General features: G+C 35.3%; 1 long non-coding RNA gene and 1 pseudogene across 1 annotated transcript; one reads left to right on the forward strand and one right to left on the reverse strand.

The window, feature by feature from the left end:
* Positions 1–3,119: 3,119 nt before the first annotated feature.
* LOC116420666 lies at positions 3,120–5,171 on the forward strand. The gene is made up of 4 exons (XR_004231056.1): positions 3,120–3,799; positions 4,021–4,129; positions 4,256–4,326; positions 4,464–5,171. It is a non-coding gene; the product is annotated as an uncharacterized LOC116420666 (long non-coding RNA).
* Positions 5,172–18,573: 13,402 nt separating this feature from the next.
* LOC105749363 lies at positions 18,574–20,919 on the reverse strand (annotated as a pseudogene).
* Between the last annotated feature and the right edge of the window lie 1,451 nt (positions 20,920–22,370).

The raw sequence follows: 22,370 nt of genomic DNA on the forward strand, positions 1-22,370 counted from the left end.
TTTTCTTCTATCCCGTGAAAATTTGCTTTTCTGTAAACATGCTGCTAGTTTTGTCCACAGAGGCTAAACACAGGCCTAATCCTTTTATTCTTAAAGATGGCTAATGTGTTCCTTACACACTCAATCTCCTTTTCTTGAGGCTCAATTTCTTCATTGTCCTGCTTTCCAGATCTCTCACTATTGTTGTTCTTCTCCTCTCTAGATGCATTTGAGTTTGTTAGCTTCCTGCCTGAAAAGTAGTATCCAGTCTGGAGCACTAGACTCCAGACTTACCAGTATAGTACTCTCTATTTTATTCCCTATTTATCCTGTATATCTTCTTCCCACATATTTGTTTGCTTCGAGTCTCCTCCATTAAATTGTAAACTCCTTAAGGACAGAGACTGTCTTGCTTTTCTTTGAATCCCCAGGAGCTTAGCACAGTGCCTGGCGCATAGTAGGCCATTAATAAATGCTTATTGATTGATAGTCTAATCTTTTACCCTGAACGCATACAGTTGATTTTTTTTAATAATTCATCATAGGACTTTGCAGTTATCTCTGTTTTATCTTAGATGCAGCTCATCATTCTGGTATGTTGAAATCTTTTTGGTTCTAGATTCTGACCTCCAACTTGACTATTATTGTTATTACAATCAGAAGGCTCTGGAAATTCATCTGTAGAGCCGGTAAGCAGCATTTATACCCAGTAATCCTGAGACAAAGAGTGAGCCTTTCTCCTTCTCTTAGGCTACCTGTAATCAGCCTATAAAAGATGACCATTAGGCTAGGAAGCTGGAAAACTGGGAGGGAGGTTAGTAGCTAGGGAATCAGTTAATTAGCATTAAGTACCTTCTATGTGCCTTGCACTGGACCAAAACTGCAAAAAGAGGTAAAAGACACTGCCTGGAGGCGCTCACAATCACAGAGGGGAGAAATCAAGTAAATATATGTAAACAAGCTATATATGGAATTTTAATTAGGATGCATAGGAAGCCAGGGAAGGCAGAGCAGAGGAGGGAGAACAATTGGCATTGGGGACAGAGAAAATGTCAGAGTTAAGAGATGGAGTGTCTTATTCGTGTATTCTCATTAACTAGGTCAAAGATCTTAGAGTCAAGTAATTAGAGAACAGAGAAAAACAGGAGAATCAGGGTGTAGCCCAGAGGTGAATGAAGGATAATATTTTTAGATAATGTTTTTATCTCCATTTTGCAAATGTAGAAATTGAAGTTGATAGAAATTAAATGTCTGGCTCGGGGTTAAAGCTGTAAGGGTCATATGTATCATTCAAACTCAAGTCTTCCTTTAAGACCCAAAATTCTACACAAAAGAGAAATGAATCCTTACCACCTACACAAATCACAAATTAACATAGTCTATGTTGCATTGTATTTTGGGAGGGAGGGGAATATGAAACATTTCCCAATTTCATTTTAATCCAATTCAGGTCAGGTTTAGAAGTTTTGGACTTGCAGATATGGGACACAAATTTGATCCCTCTGCTCCAAACCATCAATTTGTCTTTTCCTCAAATCCCTTTTTCATCTCAAACTCTTTTCTGTTTACTCCATTATATACACTTGATGAGCACATCTTAAATGCCTGTGTTCATACCTTTGTCAGATGTTGAACAGAGGACAGATCTCTGAGGCAGTTTACTAAAGACCTCTGTAAATTGAGATAGATTCATTAATCATTACACTTAGCTTGTCGTCAGATATAGTTCAGAAACTCTCTTTAATGTTGTCTAACCCATATACCTCCTATTTTCCAGAAAGATATCAGGATAGTTTTTGCCAGATGCTTTGCTGAATCCAGGCATTCCATATTTATTGCATTTCCCTAATCTGCCAACTTATTAACCATGAGAAAGAAAGAAAATGAAATTCATCTGACATAAAGTTAATGTGCTTTTGAAGAACAAACACTGAGGCTTTCCTTTATAAATTCTCACAAACCATTCCTTTTATTACTGTCTATTACTGGAATTGAAGACAATGACCTGGAATTTGACATTTCCAGCCTCTTCCATTTTTGGAAAACTGGAACATCTGCTTGCTTATTTCCAGTCATATTGATTATGGTTCAGAGATCCACATTTACCAGTTTTTTTTTTTAAGCAATAAAGAATATAGTTTATCTGAGTTTGAAATCTTGAAATTAATGAAGGCTGTTCCTTGCTCTCTGACTACTTCCTTATCTTGAATTTCAACCTCTGTTAATTTTTGTTCTCTCCTTCCAAAATATGAAAATCATTCTTTTTTGGGAGATAAAATGGGAATAAAGCAATCTCTTTTAATTAGAAATGCTTGAAAGTCATCTATTTCATTAAATATTCGCTCCTCCCTCCCCCCCCCATACACAAAAATTATATTCAATTTTGCTGAAATTGTTGTAATTGTTGGATTGTTGGTTGATGTAATCCTAACTCCTTTGCCTTCTGGGATATCACATTCCAAGTCCTTGGGTTCTTTAATGTGGAAGCTGCCAAATCCTGTATAATCCTGACTGTAGCTCCATAAATGAATTAATTTCTTTTTGTCTGCTTGTAATATTTTCTTATTGATCTGTAAGTTCTTTTTTTGATCATAGTTTAAAAGTGGATCAATAATTTTTATATTATCTCTCCTGGATCTATTTTCTAGATCAGTTTGTTTTTTCAATGAAAAATTTGACTTCTTTTTCTTCTTCTCTTCTTCTTTTTTACTTTTTCATTTTGTTTTATTGTATCCTGATGTCTCATAAAATCATTAGTTTCTACTTGTTCACTTCTAATTTTAAGGAACTATGTGACCCTTCTTTTTTATTTGGCCAATTCTATTTTTTAGTGAGTTATTATCTTCTGTAAATTTTTGTATATTCCCCCCCATGCTATTGTCTTATTTTTTCATAATTCTTTTGTATTGCTTCCCCTCCTCCCCCCCAATTTTTCCTCCACTTTTCTGATTTTCTTTTTAATATCCTTTTAACGTTTTCCAGGAATTTTTCTGAGCCTGTAACCAAATCAAATATATTTTTTGAGGCTTCAAATATAGCCATTTTTTCTATTTGTCCTCTGCTAAATTAATTCCTTCATTTTCTCTAACACATAGTTACTTATAGTCAAGCTTTTTTTTTTTTTTTTTTTTTTTTTTGTGACTTGGTGTTTTTATGTGAGAGTTGGGCTCTGGTCCTGTACTATTCCAAGTTTTTTGTTCTGGGGCTCTAGGTCTTTCTGCTCACTTTCACTAAACTTCAGAACTTAATTGTTTGCCTTCTCTGGATGGTAAACTTTCCTTCTGGCATGTATTAGGAAGGTAGGACCTCCTTGTTGGCCTCCTCTGGGTGTGGGGTTTAGTTGCTGGCCTGTTCTAGGAGTGGGTTGCTGATGGATTGCCATAGTAATAAAGAGTTTTTCTGATTGCTGGCCCTGGAGGAGGGATCTTGTTGCTGGTTTGTTCCAGGTGTGAGGCACTGCTGCCAAGTTGCTATGGAAACAGGGTCTCTCTGCTCATAGGTCCCTGGGTATGGTTTTGCTTTTGTCCATTTCTGGGGTGAGACTTCACTACTAGTTAACAATGGATTCAAGGCCTCACTGGTGCTGGGAATGGTGTCACTGGCAATAGGACCTTACTATACTGCACAGACCTTCTCACTTGCCTAGGAGGCTGCTGGTTTGTAGGATGCTGGGTCCTTTGTGGTGGATTGCCACAGGTGTGGAGCCTTGGTGCAGGACCCCTGCTGTGATGCTGATTGCTGCTCTTGCACCTTGCTCCCTCCTATCCCAAGAAGAAGACCAGGCTGGTAGCTGCTTCCTTCCTCTTAAATCCGTTCTGAGGTACTTTTCTAGTTGTTTGCAGGGGAATTTGGGAGGACTTCAGAAAGTTCTTTTCTTACTCTATAATCTTGGCACTGGAAGTTAATTTTTTTTTTTTGAGAACATTTTATTGGACTTTTCCCATTTCCTTTGATTTTCCAGAGTTAATTTATTATCTCTATGTTTATAAGTGTGTAATAAGCAATGATGAGAACTTCTTGTCTCTGTACATCTCTTTCCAGATCTTCAAAGACTCACAAGGTCGAATGGGCTGTGTGGACCCATAGCCAAGCACCTTTGGTGGATAACACACTAATAAAAATGAAGGGGTAGACTGTATATTTTTGTTTGGTTAGTAACCCAAGGACACATTTTTAGGGAGGGGAAGTGGGCTAAATTAAGAAAACAAAATCTGACTGACTTTTCCAGGTAATTGACAGACAGCTCTGGATCTGCTCTTTTTTTTTTTTTTTCCAGCATGAGTTGCTGTTGAGTCAGAATCTAACAGGAAGCTGGAGCCATAAGCTGCCCTACATGCATGGCCCCAGGTGAAGCCCCTTCTGTTACAAGATATTTTATCGTCCTCCTGGTTCTACAAATGATGAATTGCAAGCTCTCTTGAATTCCCAAGCATAACAGTTGTGTTTGCATGACTGAGCTCTGCTTCCCCCCTCTCTCTCCCCAGGCCTTCTAATCACCTGTCCTTCCGGTCCTTTGCAATGACATGGAGGTGTGCTATGCTGGAGGCAGCCAGCAGAAGAGCCCTAGATCTCCCAATAGTTAATGTGATGGAAGAAACTGAATAGCGTTGATGCTGGTCCAATCCTTTTAAGTAGTCCCTCTGCTCCACCTTGGTGTCATGTAGGTAAATTCAGTCCAGAAGAGGCCAAATCTTGAGTGGAATTTGTGCCTTCATCTTTCACAGCTGTGGAGAGTTTAGACTAATTACCATCCTCCCAGGGATGCTATCATCTTGGTAATTTGAACTAAAGCAGGAGCCTGAAGGCTTGGAAAACCTTGAGGAAACTCTGGTCCTGAAAAGACATCATCACATGTGGAAAGACTACTTCCTGCATCATCACCAAGTGCTTAAGAATGTCTAAATTAAGTACTCCTCTGGCGGGATTTCAAATGGCCTAAAAAATCTGATCACTTGCTTTTTCTTAACTGCAAAACAGATTCTTTCCCCTTCTATCAACCTTGCTGCTGTCAGTGCATCTGATGTTCAGTACCAGAAACAATGAACAGTCTCTTAATGATAGCAGTGCCAAGATTAGCACTGTCAATAGCAATTTGTCTCAAGAATCTAATAGGGCATTTTAGCAAACCCCCTTTTCTCTCTCTCTGTATGCAATATTATATTAACATATATAGATATATATGTTAATATGTGAATTAAACTTTATATATACAGTTATATATAAACATGTACTTGAAGCATCTATAAATAAAAATGTTATGTAAATCTATGATCCTGTGATATATATGTGTGTAGGTATGTACTCCCATACATGTATGTACATGTACATATATATGTGGGTGCACATATACACAAAAGCATATTTATATGCTTATATATGTGCATATACATACATACATATAAATTTATGATTCTGTGATATATAGCATCATAGGCATAGAGCTAGAAGTTATCTCAGAGACCAGTCAGGAAATTTCCTCTTTTTGTAGTTGAGAAAACTGAGGTTAGAGAGATTGATTTGAACTCAAGTCCTCTGACTACAAATGCGTTGAGCTTTCTTTTGCTGCTTTCCTTCATTTCTGATGACATCCCTTCCCTCCCTTCTCCTTCCCCAATAAGCCATCCTATGTAATAAATAATAAAAAATAAAGCAAGGAAAGAAACAGTTTAATATCCAGTATGATATAATATATCCAGTATGATAGGATAGGGTGTCTCAGAAGTCTTAGTGCAGTTCAATTTTAAGCTTTCATAATTTAAAGTACAGTGACTTTTGAAACACCCTCAATATGCAGTATTACACACCACTGGTATCCTACCCCTATGAAAAAAAAAGAGAAGGAGGTACATTTTCTTAATGTTTATTCAGGTCCAGTTTTTTGGTCATTGGAAGGATCTATTTTCAAGTTTTTTTTTCTTTTTACCTACTCAACATATAATTACATAAAGAGTTTAGAATATGGATTGATCAGACAACATGTATATATTTAGGTACATATACAATTTATTGTTAATCAGTCATTTCAGTCATGTCTGACTCTTTGTGACCCCATTTGAAGTTTTCTTGCAAAGATACTGGAATGGGTTTCCATTTCCTTCTCAAGCTCATTTTACAAATAAGGAATTGAGGCAAACTGGGTTAAATCACTTTCCCAGGATCACACAGCAAATAAGTGAGGTCAGATTTGAACCATGTTAGGTTCATAACTCCACCTTGTTACTATAACCATGCAAGATAAGTCCTCATTGTAATGATTACAGACTGAATATCTACAGATCAATAGTCTTATCACTATGACTGCTATCCCCATAGTCTTAAATCTGGAAGAGGTCTCAGAAATAATCTGGTTTAAAAGTTTCCTTTGATAGTTAAGGAAACTGAGGTCCAGTGAGGAGGAGTGATTTGAAAATTTTGGTGATGCAGAGATTTTCATTGTAATAGTATTTATAATGATAGGTTTTAACCCATATTTTAATCAGAGGTCCCTATGGGAAATCAAACATTTTAAGCCCAACAGCAGTATAGAGTAGAATGATTACTCCTTTTCCCTGTGGAAATTTATCTTATTTTCATCTTGTTATTTCAGCTGTGAAGATTTGTAGTGATCATAAACTCACCTGTCTATCTTTAATACTCTGTCAAAACCTTTGGGAATTGCTTTTTCTGTGTCAGGGCTCTCTCTGTAATTCAATGCTATTAAAATTAGCTCCCAATTAGTCCCCTTTTCTTTCTTCTCTGAACTATTACAGAACTTACTACATTTGATTCTGAGTCTTATTGACTTATATTGTGGTTATTTGTCTAAACATCTTATCTTTCCTACCAAAACAAACCCTGAGGGTTGGGATAATAATTGTTTCTATATTTCTATCATTTGAAAAAGTCTAACATACATGTTAGACATTCAATATAGTTTGTTGAATGAAGGAATAAATGGGTGAAAAGAAGATACTTTTGAGTACTTTGAAACTTTCTAAATTCTTTAAATTCCTAATTTTCTTGCACCAGTATTATATTTTAAAGAGAAGCTAGTCTGAGATGGGAAATGAAACAACTGTAATCTAGAGATTATATATCTTCCTCCTCCCTTTTTAAAAAATATTCTTCCTAAAGCAGGAGTAGAACACTCTTGCCTAAAGTCTTTGATTGTGAACACAATCAAAGAGTCTTTGTGAAAGAGTCAGAGTCTGTGTGATTGTGAAAAGAAAAAACTGTCTGCATAGTTTGTCTAGAGCATAGCAATAGGCTACATATAACATTTTGTACAGAGCTGTTCCAACATTTTTACACCCTCAGCCTCCCCTTTCCTCCTCTCAATTTCTCCAAATCCAGAAGAAAAGTGTCTTGAATCAGTGACCACATATACTGTTACTTTTGGGAGGAAATGTGTGAATGCAGGAAGGGAACAAAGGGAATATGTCTTCTTCCCTGGAAAAGGTTTGAAAGTTTTTGTCAATGGGCTCAGTAATGCTCGTTTTGTTTTTGTTTTCCTGGGCTTCTTTCAACCCTTTCCTTTTCTCTGAAGGTGATGTGATGCTAGACTAGATAGAATAATGATTTTGAAGACAATGTAAGATTCATTGGCATAATAATATTATACTATTTTTTTCATTTAAACTTCATAATTATTATTTCTCCCTCACATATACAGAAAACATTCCTTTAAAATGTGGCGAGGTTTTCCTAACTACTGCTGAGTCCTTGGTCAAGTGATAGTGGTAAGGTACTTTCTTTTCCTTAGGGAATCTTTTCATGTCAGAGTTCATCAGTGTATGTTTAGATTTAGTTTTCACATTTCACATCAAAATTCCCATGTGGGTTAAAAATCAGTCTGTTCTTAACAATTTTCAACAATCATCCTTAAAGCAAAGATAGAATCATATACAAATGAAAGAAAACTTCACTATGTTTATTCAGACAACAGGTATGAAAGTAGGGAAAAAAATCTAACATAACCCCACAGTGTATCAATAGGGTAATACACTTACTTAAAATTTATGATTAGAACATGAATGAAATACCATGACAGCAAATTCTCCTGCAATAAAAATCTTTGGCCAAATTTTCAAGTCTCTTAACTTGTATCTGCTTAATGTTATTGTTCTGTTAAATGAAGTTATATAAAATCAAGTGAGGTAGGTATGTGAAAATACTGTAGAAAAAGTTCTAAGATACAATAATTCCCACTCCTGGCAACCTCACCCATATAGATCATGAATGTGCTCTTGATTGATGAGCTAAATGAAAAAAACATGTACTTTACTCTGGAGAGTTGAACTGTTGTAAGGTCTTTCACAGGAAATTTTGTGTAAAATTAGGCAGAAGAGAGTCTTTGTGAAATAATGGAAAGACTGGCTTTAGAAACAGAAAAACCTGAATTCAGGATCTGTCTCTAATATATATTGGCGGTAAGATCCTGAATAAATCATTTAATCTTGTGGTGCCCCAGTAAATTGCCTAAGATTAGATAAATTGTGAAACAGGTGCTTATCCTGATTGGTAGAGAGTTTTTTTTTTTTTTTTTTTGTGTGTGTGTGTGTGTGTGTGTGTTTTGTTATTTTTTTAAGTGAGTTCCCTATGCCAACTCACAATTCTGGGCAAAATAACATAAAATAAGGCAGCAGATTTGGTTAGGAGTTTACAATGATATTAAGCTAGGGAAGTTGACAGGTTCCTGAGGAGAGATGAATCTAAAATCTCTTAATGGCATAGCAGTTTGGGGTCATAGTTAGGTTTAAATAATGGGGTCAGGCTAATTGTATACTTAAGCCAACTCTAATCAGCTCTCATGATTAGATTGTAAAATTTTTAGTATGAACATTTATAATTATTTTGTTGATTGTGTACATTTAAGAAAGTGATGGATAAAGTGAATCATAAGTCTTTTTTTTTTTCTCTCTGGCTAGTCAATTAAACATAGCATTTATATTGAACCCACTATGTACCACATACTGTACTAAATGCTCTACAAATATTGTCTCATTTGATTTTTGTAACAATTCTGGGAAGTAGGTGCTAATATTAATTTACTTCTAGCGACTTTTACTACCTTTTTTTTTTTTCTGAGACAATTGGGGTTAAGTGACTTGCCCAGGATCACACAGCTACGAAGTGTCTTTCAATTTATATTAGTAATTTATTACTTTTTTTTAATCCCATTTTAAAAATTGAAGAAAGTGAGGCAATCAGAACTTAAATGACTTGCTCAAGATCACATGGTTTGCAAATGTCTGAGGCTGAATTTGAACTTCGTGTGCTCCTGATTCCAGGCACAGTACTCAATTGTGGTGAGATTTTCTGACTCGGGCCTTTTGCTGCCACTAGATTAAGAGAAAAAATGTGATGGAAAAGAAACTCTGGCTCTTCTTGTCATTATTATGGTAAAAAGAAGACCCTATCCCAGTCTGTATTTTGAACTTCCAAACCAGAAAGTATTCCTGGAAACTCAAAAGGTCACAACACCTGCAAAATAAAGGCTGGGAAAGAAGTTTGTCCTTATTTTGTTCCTTTTGCTATTTGTTCTCAGGTATGTTTCCCTCCTGTTTTCTGTAAAATTTCTCTTTTCTTTGCAGTTTATGCATTTACATTCTTTATAAGGTTGCTGAAGCTGATGCTCTGTGCTGTCTGCCTTTTCATACACAGGAACTTGCCTCTAAGGGTAAATAAAACATGCAGATATCTGTGTTTTGGTTCATTGATCTGCAGCAGTCTAATCAATGGACCCTTGGATAATTTTTAATTCCACTAATCACTGTGCCACCTAGTGGCCAGTTGCTTTACTAACACACCCATGTAAGAATGCTTTTGTTAGTGGGACTATGAATTGGCTCAAACATTTTGAAAACCGTTTGAATTTTGCCCCCCAAAGTCACTAAACTGCACCTACCCTTTGACTCACTGATAAAGCATTATTAGGCATATATTCCAAGAAGGTCACAAATAGAGGGAAATATCCCATGTATACAAAAATATATCAGTATGGGAAATCAATTGGGTGCCCATTATTACAAAAAATTTGGAAGATTTCTGTGAATTAATGTAGAATAAAAGAGAACCAAAAGTAAAATTTTAAAAAATGTCTAAAATAATGTAAAGATTTTAAACAATATTGAAAGACTTCAGAATTTTACTCAATAATTCTAGAAGACTGATAATGAAGCATGTCTCCCAATTCTTGGCAGAAAGGTGTATGTAAAGCAAGATGTATGGAATGGGGCATATTTTTTAGGTTTAATCAATATACTGATTTGTTTTTATTGACTGTACTTATAAAGAAGGGTCATAAATGAAAAATTTGGGGAAAGAAACTTTTTTAAAAAAGCATTAGTGAAATAAAAAAGTTAAAAAAAAAGAAAAGAAGATAGTACTTTTGAAGTAAGAACATACACTTTTGGAGTCTATTGCCATAGGAATACCATATCTTTGTAGAACTAGGTGATTGAACTGTGACAGATGAGTTATTAAAACAAAAGGGGGGGTTATTTCCATTAATTTATATTTTTTATTTCTTCAGTAGATCTGTGAACTCATGCAATGAATTTATACTTGTTATCCTGTGTAGCCTTTATCTATGCCTTTCCATAAATTCTTCATATAAGATTATCAAATGTAGGGAAGAGACATTGTGATTTGGTGGACTTTGGAGTTAGGAGAACTGAGTTTTAATCTTGGTTCCCACACTTACTATCTGTATAACTATGGGCAAGTTATTTTTCCTTGGTTTCCTCAGATGTAATATGGAGATAATACTTGTATACTTTGTAAATTTATCGTATGAAACATCTAAGTAGAATATGAATATATTGATTTAAAGTATTAAAAAAGAATATAAACTTTAAAATACTATATACTTTAAGATACTACACTATGAAAGTGTTATGTTACCTCTTTTATGAGTATTAAGGGGTTGACATATCAAATGAGGGCTATGATTTTTGAAAGTTGGCTTGCAACCACATGAGAAAGATGAATGGGTGTGCTAAATTGTTAATTATGAAGAAAATTAATGTCTTTTGGATCCATTTCATTCATTCTATTCTTGTGGCCACTACTTTAGTTCAGGCCTTAAATGACTCATGGCTGAACTACTCCCTAAAATTTCCTTAGCGGTATTTTAGTGCCCAAGTTTTTTTTTTTTTTTTTTTAAATCCTGTAATTTGTTCTATAGGTTGTTGCCATATCAATTTTCTTAAGGCATTGTTAATCTTTTTGTTTAATTCTTGAAACCTATTAGTGACTTTTCAATGTTAACTGAATAAAATAAAAGTTCTTTAGGCCAAAATTCAAGAGTTTTAGTTATCTGTGTCTAATATCTTTTCAATTTTATCTACTCATCCTTATCTCCTATACATAACTGAATTAAAAGTGATCTCTGAAATCATCTAGTTTAACTTTTTATCAAAACATGAATTTTATCTTAAGGATACTTACAAGTGATCATCCAATAATATCCTCTTGAAAAATTCTTAATTGTGAAAAAATTATTATTTATTTCCTTCGCTTTCTTGCCTTCAACCTTTCACTTTTCCCAGCACAAAACTTTCTATTTTGGAGGAATAGTTAGGCAGCTTTTTCTCTTATTGAGTCAGAATTAGTCTTCCTGTTACTTCTACTTACTGGGGCTTGGTCTGAATCCTCTTCTATAATGACAATCCTTCATATAGTTGATTACATCTGTTATGTCTCCCTAAATCTTCTTTTTTTCTAAACTGAACATTTCTTTTTTTTTAATAGTATTTCATTTTTCTAAATACTTGCTAAGATAGTTTTCAACATTTACCTTTGCAAAACCTTGTGTTCCAAATTTCCTCCTCTTCCCCTAGCCCTCTCTAAGACAGCAATCAATGGGTTGTAATTTAAACGTGCAATTATTCTAAATATTTCCACATTGATCATGCTGTGCAAGAAAAATCAGATCAAAAATGAAAAAAAAAAACCACAAGAAAGGAAAAAAAAACAAGCTAACAAACAAAAAAGATGAAAAACTCTGCTTTGATCCTCAGTCAGTCTCCATAGTTCTCTCTGGAATTTAAGCTAAACATTTCTAGTTCAATCAATTTTCACATGGCATAATTTTGAACTAATACTCTGGTGGGTGTTCTCTCACTGGTTTGTTAAGTGTCTTCTAAAATATGGTTTTCAGAATGAGACACAATATGACACAGATATGTCTGATTAGGTCAGAGAGTCCTAGTCAGAGATTATTTCCTGCTCTCATCTTCCTCCCTCTCCCTTCTCCCTCCTACCCCTCTCTTCCGGCCAGCCTTACACTGGACAATACTCTGTAAAATGCTTTTTGATTAGCTACATCAGATTGCTAACTTACTTAGTTTTCAGGTGAGTAGAACTCTTAGGTTATGGTTGTTTTTATATCATTTGCTTTCTAAGCCCTTTTTCCTATCTTGTAGTTGATTGTTTGAACCAAAGTGACAGCCTTTATATTTAGTTGTAAACTAAATTTCAGTGATTAAATTGAACATTGTTAGCTTTAATCCACTGTTGACCAGCTAGCATCCTTACTCTGAATTCTCTTTTTGAAGTCTGACATAACTTTTAAGATTTAATTCAATCATAACCATTTCTGTGATGACTTCTTTCATTTCCCAACTTAAAAATGACCTCTATTATGAAATGTTACAACTTTGTATGCCTTTTGTGATGTTATTTTTTTGTGTGCATATAGTGCTTGTAGATTATAAATTCCTTGAGGATATCTAATTTATAATTGTATTCTCCATACCATCATAGAACATAGCAGGCAATAAGCAAATGTGTTAATTGACTGAATATGTTTTTTAAAGTTGTGATGTGAGAGGAGAAATTGAGACTACTTTAGGCCCTTAGTTTTCAAAATTAGAAACATTTGTTTTATTTTGAAAAATACAGAAGTGAAATGAACAAGACCATTCTTTGGAGATCCTTGGATTTTTTCAAGATCTTTATTTATTTTTATTCACAAAAAAATCTTCCAAGCAGAGGCAACATGATAGAGAGGAAAACATATTGACTCTGGTGTTAAAGAATTTGAGCTCACATCTTACTTTTGACAGTGATTACATGTATGATATGTAAGGCACTTTTAATATCCTGGGTCTCAGTTTCCTCATCTGCAAAATGGTGAAGTGTTGGATAAGATCACCTTTAAAGTGCTTTTTCTAGATCTATGATGTAACAAAAAGAGCTTTAGATATCAGAGGATCAGGGTTTCCATCTTGACTCAGCTATTTAAAGTTGTGTCAAGTTAGTCAACAAGCATTTATTAAGCATTTACCAAAGTGAGTGCAAAGAATTCAAAGAAAGGCAAAGGCAGTGTGTTCTAATTCTAATTGAAGGGGGAGTAAATGCAAATAATTATATGTACATGTAAGATAGAGAAGAAGAGAACCAAAATAATCTCAGGCAAAAGTAAGATAAAGTTAGATCAAGATAACTTCAGAGGGTATAGGAGTGGGGGGGACCAGCTTACATAACTCTCCAAATCTCATTTTCTTGATCCATAAAATGAAGGAATTGGACTAAATTGGGACTTCTTAAACTTTTCCCACCTTTTTGCCCACGAAATTTTTATGTGACTCTGGTCATATAGGTATATAAAATAAATATGCAAACCAAACATTTACTGATAATAAATCATAATTTTGTGATCTCCTGCCACATTCAATTTAAAAAGCTTTGGACTATATGACCTCAAAGATCAATTTCAATTGCAAAATATTTTTATTATAACAATAAAGATATTTATAATATCTCATAATCATAGCTTTTTGCAGCCTTTCCAATTCTTTGGGTACTATTTCTTGGCAACATTCAGCCTGATTCTGTATCATGTGGTGGGAGAAGAGAGCAGGCAAACATAACACATTATAAAATCCTTTTATGAAGCAAGAAACATTCTCAGGCAAGAGACCTAAGAAATAACTCCCAAACCAAGTTAGATAATCCTTAGTGGTCATAGTCCTTGGCAGCACGGTAGGGGAACCAAGGCAAATCTGGTTGCTATGTGCTTCTCCTGGTTGCTGTCAGGTCATCACAGTGACCTAAATCCTTGCCTTCTTGTTTGACTTATTTTTCTTTTACTATAGGAGAGCACTTTTCTTCCTAAGCTAGTTATATCCTCCATGCAACTATAACTTGTCTTTAATATAACTCTTGTTTATGAAAATCCAGAAGGGAAATAAAGGAGTCCTTTCCCTCTATAAATGTGGAATGTTAACAATTTTACACATGCAAAGGAGTGAATTAGGTTGATTATTTTTAATTTTGCTGGACAGTTAGGCTATTGCATCTTTGGAGCCATTCTGACTTTCAGCTGCCTTTCTGCGGCTGCCATGTATATTTTTCTCATTCTTAAGCTTCATTTCGGCTGGAGGCCTCTATTTTTTTTGCTTGACATTTTACATCTTCTTCAGGGGTTTAGATATTAGGGTTTGCCTTTGAACAAAACAATTCAAGATGGTCATGGGAAGCTGATTGTTGGCTCTCCCCAGTACTGGCCCTCAGGGACTTTGCTTTGAACATTTACTCATACAGTATAGCAACAAGTTGAATGTAAGTCTTCAGCTCCAGGACAGGCAGACGCTCTCCATTACAGAGATGTATGATGTAATAATTAAACTACTATTTTGTGCAGGCAGTTTCAGCTGAAGATGCCAAAGCTATGCAAACATCTGGTGGCAATTTATTGCTTAACACAACATTAATTAGCATTTATTGAGTGTCGATAATACGCTAGGTGTTGTGCAGTACAAAACACAAAATTGGACACAGTCTCTGCCCGGTGGGTGTAGAAAATGGGGCTATAACAATAAGAAAAGAAGGCAAATACTAGTCCCATAACAGAATAACAGGCCCGTGTTAAAAAGTTTTCTAAGGTTTTCTCCAAGTTAGTGACAGAGTTAAGATTCAGGCAGAACTGGCCCTTGTGTGATATAAATGACTTTTCTTTCCATTTTTGATGATTTCTGTTCATGTTTTCTTTCCCTCCTCCTCCCCCTCATCTGCTATTCTCATCATGTACTCTCCCTACCATCCCAAATTACCTTTCCTTTAAACTTAACTGTCCTTCATTGTGTTTTCTTAGGAATCTGTCTTCCAAAGTGACAGCTAGCCAATCTGATAAAAATATCAGATAACCAGTACGCTATTGGGAGAATGGAAAGAGTACTCTATTTTGAGCCATAGGACTTGATATTTAATCCTTATTTTTCTGCTTATTAGTTTGTGCAATCCTTCCTTTCACTTTCCTTCTTAGAGTACTATGCAATTCTCTAAGACCATAATTCATAGAAGAGTTGCTGATCTGCATTAGCAGAGGGAATTTATGCAGAGTTTCCAAACTGTTAAAAAATCTCCTTAAAACAAAATAAAATTGATTTCAAAAATAAACTGCAACTCCTTGAGGTCAGACTGTTTTAGTTTTTGTCTTTGTATCCATAGCAGCTAGAAAAATGCTTGGTATGTCAGAGGTGTCTAATAAATGCTTGCTGATTGATTGATCAGCCCCTGAAGGTAGCCCTGCAAATGGCTCACAGAATTCTTGAAGAAAAGTTAGATTCGTGCAGGTTCACACTCCACCTTTATCCCCAGGAATGAAGTCCAGCTTCACCATTCAGAAGTACATAAATCACTTTAGGGTAGGTGAAAGTTCACCTAACCCAGTATTTCTCCTCTGTTTTGCTTTATCCTAATCCTGGTTTGCTATTTTTTCACCACACCCTCAATCTCCTCTGTCTCTAAAAGAAGCATAACTACCCCCCTTCAGCTCTTATAAACCCTCAGTTACAGCTACTTTTCTCGGTAACTTATTCCATATGTTCCAGCATGCATGAGTTCTGTCGGGATTCCTCACTCATTCCTGGCTTCCTCATTTTTATGTGGCACTCCCCAGTTTCTGAACCAGTGAAGGAGAAAAATATCAAACTTTTCTCTTCATTTTATTGGTCCCTTTTCTTCATTTGAGAGAAGCTGTGAAGTCATATCTCAGTTTCTTCAGTTTTCATGAGAATTTGTTTCATCATTTTTTGAAATCCCAGGCTAGTTTGATGGCTCTCCTTTTCACCCTAATCAAGGCAGGGTGCTTCCTGTGATAGGTCATGGGGACAGAATAGAGTTTTCCAAGTCTAATAAGAACTCTGAAAAGTAATAGGATCTCATTTCTGACTTTCCATTCAATTCTTTTGCCAAAACTGTCTCAGATGGAGTTTGTCTTCTTCAGCCACAGCTGTGTACCCAGCTGATGGCTTTCAAAGACTTTTTTTTTCCTTTTCCACAACACCTTCAAAGACTCCCTCCCCTCCTTTTCTCCACACCTTCCTTCCATCCATTGCCTTCCCCAGATAGGTGCCCAGATCTGATTGTTCCATGAGACACATATTCCACCCTTAGCTTGGCTCTCTGCTTCCAGACTAATTATCTCATTCTTTGCTAATAATTATTTTTATCTTTCAGACGGAAACATTTTTTCCTCATGATGAGATGTTTTCTTTCCTGGGCACCAACCAACCGACTTTATCACTGTTTCCCTCCTTCCGCTCTTCTGTGTTACAGGGACAGGTTCCTCTGGTCCCCATCTATCCCTGCTGCCAGGGAATGCAGGTGCGCAGACCTCACAAATAGCACACAGTGCCTGGCAATGCCCTGCTGGTGTGGATTTGTGCTTAATTATTGTCAATTTGTAAGTCTGACCTTTTAGATACACAGCAGGACAGGATGAGACTTTGCCAGAAAGCTGCTTTACAATGTTTATTATCCCTTACAGCACTCTCATTGTGGGTACAGTGACTGCTGAGAGGGCTTTGCCAAGATTCATGAAAGAGACAGTGACCCCTTGGAAGTTTATTTTTACTATACATATTTTTTAAAACAAGCAAGCCATCCTTCCTCCTCTTCCCCTCCCCCCCAAAAGAAAAAAAAAACTTTATTTTATATCACCAGCTTAAATTCCTGTCTCTTTGGAAAGAAATAGTCTTGGGTCCTTGAATCTAAGTGAAGGAATAGGAAAATAAGTATTTATTATGATGTATCAGGTACTATACTAAGTGCTTTATAAATATTATTTCATTTGGTCCTCACAGTAATTTGGGAAGTGGGTACTACTTTTACCCTCATTTTCAGATTTAACAGAGGTTAAATGATCAGATGAGGGTCACACAGCTAGTAAGTGGCTGAGGTAGGATTTGAATTCAGGTTTTTCTGATGGTAGTCCCAGAATTCTTATCTACTGTGTTGTGGTTCAGTCATGCCCAACTCTTCATGACCCTGTTGTTTGGGGTTTTCTTGGCAAAGATATTGGAATAGTTTGCCATTTCCTTCTCCAGCTCATTTTATAGATGAGAAACCAAGAGAAACACAGTGTTAAGTGACTGGGGGCACATAGCTTTTAAATGTCTGAGGCCAGTTTTGAACTCAGGGGGATTAGTCTTCTACTCTATCCACTGAGCCAAGAAGCTGCTTTTCTGGACACTGTACCACCTACCAACTCATGTTTTATACTCATTTTCTCTTTCCTATTCCTCCTAATTCTTACTGGGCTAAGTGAACGTCAAATACCAGCCATCCTTGGACTCCAATATCCCATTGTTGGGGAATAGGTCTATCTATGGTTATTACATGATTTAAGAAGTACAGGACTTGGTTAACAACCATTTCTTTAAGTATATACATCTATAAAAATATGCATATATATACATATGTGTGCATATATATGTACATAATGTATAATAATATATAATATATATTATATATTTCATAATTCCATGTAAAAATGAACATTTTTGAAAATTTTGGATTCCAAATTCTTTTTGTTTCTCGCACTCATTTTGAATTTGGAATCCAAAGCAATGTATCAATCCAAGCAATGTATCAATTATATGTGTGAAGTCATGCAAAACACATTTCCATAGTGATGTTGCAAAAGAAAAATACAGATACACGTAAAACAAGAAAAAAAACTGTAAAAAATATGCTTCAATCTTCACTCAGAGTTTATCAGTTCCCTTTCTGGAGGTGGATAGTATTTTTCATCATGGGTTCTTTGGAATTCAAGAACTACTTCTTAAGCCCTTATTATGTGCTTGATACTTGGGGCACAAAGAAAGGTACAAATCTTCCAGTAGCTCACATTCTAACAGAGAAGGCAATATGAGAAGAGGTAGATACATATAAGATCTATATAAAGCAGATAAAAGTGCTCTCAGAGGGAAGGCAATAGTAGTTGGTGGTGTAGAGGAGATCTGATCACCTAACTCACTAAACTTCAGTTTTCTCATCCACATAATAATGGTCTTAGTCTCAAGAAGCATATAGTCTAACCTTGATTCCTCAGCTGCTAAGTTAGTTTATGATTTCCCTTTCTTGATTGAATTATGGGGCTCTACTTCTTCACTGTAAAATATGTGAGGATGGGAGGCAAATTACTTTTCAGTTTTTCTTTTGAAAATAAAAAAAATCTTATATTGAGTCTTTTGTATACTTTATATTAATTGAAAATGTCTATATTCTTCCAGTGAAAGATTTAAATAAATAAAAGGGAAAAAGTCTCTGCTTTAATTAGTTCTGTACAAGATCTTAATTATTGTAAGTCAAATTAGAACAAATTTATAAGCCAGTCTTCTGTTTAGGTTTTACTTTATCTTTGAGAACAAATTTAGAAGATTTCCCCTCATTTTCTTTTTCATATTTTTGGAAATCATTTTTGACATATTACCCATTTTCTCTCTCTCTTTAACTTTTGCACCAGACTAGCTAAAATCCACATGTATTTCTCTATCCTTTATAAGCACATTATCCATTTTGAAAAAGGCATTTTCACAGTCTTCTTCCTTTCTAAATTCAATAAAATGAATAACAAAGGGCCTCTTCCATCTTCCAGTCATGAATAACTTTACAGCTTTTTATGGTTGGTCCAAATCTTGAGAATATTATTTCCAGATCTTCATCCGTGGCTACTGGATTCAATTTGCACACAAATAGAATATTTTCTGGAAGTTTAATATCTGCATTAGGTAAATCTCCCACCATTTCTAAAAGAATAATCTGAACTTTTGCTCCTTCTCTGCCATTATTTCTTCAGTTTTGTCAATTGATCTCCCTTTGACATCATTGATTTCTTTATCTGCTCCTATTTGGCCACTAGCTAGTTGTTCCTTGGCTAGTTGTGGTGATTAATCAAAAGAATTGGTAAACCAGCTGGGTCATCAAATGGATCTTAAGGTGCATCTTTGTTAACAAATGTCTCACTAATTTTCTTGATTACATCCATTCCTTCTGTTACTTCACCAAACACTATATGTACATCATCAAGGTAACTTAGATTTTCTTCTGTGGTAATATGAACTTGAGATCCACATTAATCACTGTCATTGTTCACCACAAATACTGAGCCCTTTTTTTTTATACTTAATTCTTGGCATTTTTTTCTTGCCTCAAAAAATCTTGCTTGATCACAGTTGCACAAAAAACTTATTCTCTTCCACAGCTAGTACTTATAGGACTATCAGTATGTATAATAAATCTTTCTGTAAATTTTGAATGAAACAATAATTGGGAGTACTTAATTTTGTACAACTTCAGAATATTCAAGCAAGGCTATTGTCACTCTTTCTTGTGCTACTGGATCCCCGCCATGACTTCCCTTGGACTCCAAAAAGCTGGGAAGTGTAAATTCCTGCAGCTCTTCTATTCTGATGCTTCTTCAGCACTACATCTGTCTGATGTCAGGGCGACACAGAGGCAAAGCGTCATTCCCATACAATCTTTCGGTTTGTAACTTGGATGGGTATGTGGCTTAGCCATGTACAAAAATCATTGTGAATCTATGACTTCTCTATTTTACAGTACTCAGGGCAATATTTCCAAGGCAGGAGACAGTCCATACAGAGGTATATTTGGACGAGGGAAACAGATGAGGAATATGTTGATTTTTTTTGATGTCTGATTCAATTCAGAATTTTTCTCTCTCTTTATTCTTTTAATGATTTCCTCTAAAGAACTTACTGAGTTTATTGTGATGACAACATCTTTCAAAAAATCATGGAAGTCTATGAGAATTTTGTTTAGTCAGTGTAGCTTAGTGCTCTCTCCTAGTTCTTTGACTCTTTCTTACTATTTCACACACACACACACACACACACACACACACAGAGGTTTTTTTTTTGGGGGGGAAGGGCGTATCATAAACAAAAGACTCACAAATGCTTGACTACCCAAGAGACCCTTTCCTTCCCAGCTATTCAAACACAGGTTCTCATAAAAATAAAAGGACCATAAAGGGAAGGTCAAGTATATTGTCTTTATCTAAGTGCTAAATTTTCATCAGTTCCTCCTGAGAACTTCATTAAGTTCATTGATTTCTTTTAGTCATTGATTCATAAATTGTTTGAGTTAGGGATAATAGAGTTCATCTAGTCTAGCTTTCTTTTTGATGCAAGAATAATTTCAACATCACTGCCTATTAAGGGTCATTCAATTTCATCCTGAGTATTTCCATCAGTGGAAGGCTTCATGAGGCAGACAATTCCATCTTTTTCAAAATTTTCTTGTAATTATTAGAAAGTACTTCCTTATAATGTGTCAGATGTTACCTCCTATCACTCCTACTTAAGTTATGATCTTTGAAGACATATATATTTATTTCTCTTCCAGATGACAATGTATCAAATATTTACAAGATGAATGGAACACTGACTTGAAAATGGATTGGAATCAATCATTACGTCTACCAAGAGAGATGATAGTCTTAGCATTTTCAACTCAGAATCATTTTTTCTTTTTTTCTGTTTCTGTCAGCACTTTCAATTCCTTAGTTAAAGATATTTGAAACTTGGAAGTCATCTTCACTTTCTCCCTCTATCATTTCCAATATATAATATCTATAATCAAATCTTATTGATTCTTTTAATTTTCATGAATTTGTCTCTTACTCACTATAGCCAATGTCACCATCCTATCCTGGACCTCCATCCCTTTCTTGGACTCCTCCAAGTTTATCTTATTTCAGAATTTAATTTTTACTTCACTTCATTTTTTCTTATCACTCCCAGAATCAGGTTCCTAAGCATGGATTTTTTAATGTTATTGCCCTGGTCAAGAATTTTCATTAACTCCATCTTTCCCATGAGACTGGGACAAAATTCTTCACTATCGCATTAATAATCTTTCTTTTCTACAACTTTTCTTCCCTTCCCCACATGCCTCAAATATAGCCAAACATTTCTCCTTTTAATCATTGACCCCTTATCTCCATTAAGATCTTCCAGTTTCTTAACCTCTCTTTGTAATACCATGTTTATTCCTGTTTTTTTTTTTCATGTTACTTCCCTTAACTTAAATTGGACAATCTTTTATGATACTCTTTTGTGTGAGGCAAATGTGGCATGGATGATACTACAATTTGGTTTGTTTGCAAATAACTAGTCCCAAAGAATCCATTAATGAATTTGAGTCAATTTAGAGGTAGCTGTATTTTGTAAGGTCTGTCCTTTTACCCAGTTCTGTTTAAATAGCTTAGTGTGGTGGATAGAGTGATAGTTGGAATCTAATGCTTCAGTCTTAACTTCTCAGAGCCCCCTGCCCTTATCTGTAAAATGTAAAGAAAAAAATTGAGTATAATAGTTCCTATATTACCTACCTTTGAATTGGGATTAATCCCTTCCTAATAAGTTAAAGTGGGCTACCTTGGTTAGTGGGCTCCTGGAAATGATTGTCTGCCACCTAGAAAATGACTGGTGGAGAAGTCACTGAGTCAAGGAAAGTATACTTGCATCTGTCCCACAGATGCAAGTGGGAGAAGTGGGAAACAAGGTGGAGAAGTGGGAAAGCTTCTTACTTAAATCTAGGATGAGGGAGAATGGATTATGGCTAATATAAACATATACATATTTTTCACTAGTGTTGACTGTTTGCATTTTTCTGATATTGTATTTTTGTTGGGGATTGATAGAGGTGTGAAGAGGGCAAAACTAATCTTGTATAATGAGATCTACCATGCTATTAGGAAAAAGTGCAAGCTAAACTCCTCAACTTAAATAATTAACAATATTGGATAACATTAAATTAGTAAAGCAGTCCTATTATAAAAATAACTCTCCCTGGGATTTGTTAGAACGAAAATACCATATTATCCTAGCTTTGAGGAAAAACCACAGCTTACTGTAGCTTTGTGGATTCAGGATAACCACAACATACTAGAGTTCTGTGCATAGGGAATTGTGAGCAAGGCAACAAAACGATTAAGGGACTGTAGGGACTAACTTATGAGAAAGGATTAAAAGAATTAGGTGTGTAGAGTTGGACAAAGAGAAGGAGGCCTTATAATTATCTTTAAGTATTCAAACTATGCAGATGTTCAAGGAGAGGAGTCTTCAAGGCAATGTAAAGAAGTGGAGGAATGGAGG

The sequence above is a fragment of the Sarcophilus harrisii genome, chromosome 1, assembly GCF_902635505.1.
Source record: "Sarcophilus harrisii chromosome 1, mSarHar1.11, whole genome shotgun sequence".
NCBI lineage: Eukaryota > Metazoa > Chordata > Mammalia > Dasyuromorphia > Dasyuridae > Sarcophilus > Sarcophilus harrisii.